Here is a 207-nt window from a genome sequence, read left to right as displayed (position 1 = left end):
TAAGACCACGAAGTAATGAAGAAGAGCCCACTGGGAGGGAAACTTTCCCCTTTCTCGAAACCTTTTGATCATAGAAGTTTTCCTGGGATGAGGGGGGGGGGGATGAGGGGGAGAGATAGAGATTAAATCTGACCTCTTCTTGCTTCATTGCGGAAAGGGCGGAAGGGGGGGAGGCATGAATCACTGGGGAAAGTACAAGGAAGTATG

Source organism: Penaeus monodon, chromosome 24 (assembly GCF_015228065.2).
Source record: "Penaeus monodon isolate SGIC_2016 chromosome 24, NSTDA_Pmon_1, whole genome shotgun sequence".
Classification (NCBI taxonomy): domain Eukaryota; kingdom Metazoa; phylum Arthropoda; class Malacostraca; order Decapoda; family Penaeidae; genus Penaeus; species Penaeus monodon.
The sequence above is the reverse complement of the archived record's forward strand: the minus strand, read 5'-3'. Positions refer to the sequence as shown.